Source organism: Drosophila ananassae (assembly GCF_017639315.1).
Source record: "Drosophila ananassae strain 14024-0371.13 chromosome 4 unlocalized genomic scaffold, ASM1763931v2 tig00000054, whole genome shotgun sequence".
Taxonomy (NCBI): Eukaryota; Metazoa; Arthropoda; class Insecta; order Diptera; family Drosophilidae; genus Drosophila; species Drosophila ananassae.
This window is the reverse complement of record NW_025319037.1, coordinates 3,281,058-3,282,473: the sequence shown is the minus strand read 5'-3', so window position 1 is coordinate 3,282,473 and position 1,416 is coordinate 3,281,058. Positions and strand designations below refer to the sequence as shown.

The following is a 1,416-nucleotide window of genomic DNA, read 5'->3' as shown; positions in this document are numbered from 1 at the left end:
CTTTTCATCTGCTGTTGAGGCACCTTCTGGCAATGGATCCGGTTTGACGATCTTTCCGTCCAACGCGTCGAGAGCACCGTCGTGATAATCTATCAGATCCCCTATTTTTCTTTTCCAAATCGGCCAATCGGTCGCGCCTGAGAGCTTTGTGACATGCTTCGCCAAATCCATCGTAATCGAGCAAAATTTACTTTTTCCTTTTACTTAAAACTGAACAAAACGTTCCTGGGCCCATAACATATTATAACTTTTACTTTTTTAGTTATTTAGGCCAGTAAATAAACGATATTTCTTGAAAATCAAACTCTTGTTTATTTACTCTCTTCGACAGATTTTTAGGTTATGTGTTTATGTTTTTGATTCGATACAATCGATATGTTATTAAAAGTTATCGATATGATATTATGATATTATAAGCGCCCTCTTGGCGGGTATTTTTTGAATTTGAAACCTTTATCTTTAACACGTATAACCCCGCTATTGATGATAGGACAGAGCGTCGAGACGGCTTCGAAGTGGACTGAAGAGCAGAAAACGAAAGCAGCAGCAGCTCAGTGGAAGAATCCCAAGCTACTTAAATCCAGTCGCTTTACTTTGCCTATCCTCAGGCGAAAAGCTTAAAAACGTTGGGCAGGAGGAAGAGTTTGTAATGCTGAGTTACCTGGATGGACAAATGCAGAGTTACCTATATGAAAAGGTCTACGCCGTCCTACCGCAGGTTTGGTGCATATGATGTCGTCGGCAAATCCATGCTCTCCAAAGTCCGGAATCTCTACTCAAGAAAACTTGCGATTGACTCCCACGTTGAAATGCTTCCCGTAGCCTAGTTTCTTCCATCAATACTAGAAGGAGTTATTGGACCACAAACATCTGAATGAATTATAAATAAAGGCCTACGTATATGTTCTTTATTCTTAGTTTTTTCAAATGGAAGTCTAGCTTGTTTACCATTTATACAAGCTTCGCATAATTCATCATTCAGCTTAACATCTTTTACAAGTTTTACATCTTCAAACATATTATTTCGTACAATTTCTAAAAACTTTCCCTTACTAATGTGTCCTAATCTTTCATGCCACAAACGATAGTTTTGATTTATTTTTGAGTAAGTTAAATATGCTTCAAGGTTTATTTTTAAATTATCATTGATATATTATTTTCACACGTACCTTTAAGAACTTCTTGGCCATTCATCGAAACTTGCACTCCCTTTGAATTGAATTCAATTGTCAAGCCTGCAGCTTGCATCTTCGAGACGGACAGTAAATTTTGTGGAACATCTTTGCAGAATAGAAAATTTTCGAGAGTAATATTCGTATTAAGATTGCTGTAAAGTTGGACTGTTCCCTTTGCAGAAGCGTATATGTATGCACCTTGCTTTGGAATTGCAATCTCAATTGGCGTATCCAGGGAATA

General features: G+C 37.6%; 1 long non-coding RNA gene across 1 annotated transcript; it reads right to left on the bottom strand.

The window, feature by feature from the left end:
- Positions 1-365: 365 nt before the first annotated feature.
- LOC116655091 lies at positions 366-970 on the bottom strand. Its single transcript, XR_004310251.1, has 2 exons — positions 686-970; positions 366-616 (listed from the first exon to the last, which is right to left on the bottom strand). It is a non-coding gene; the product is annotated as an uncharacterized LOC116655091 (long non-coding RNA).
- Between the last annotated feature and the right edge of the window lie 446 nt (positions 971-1,416).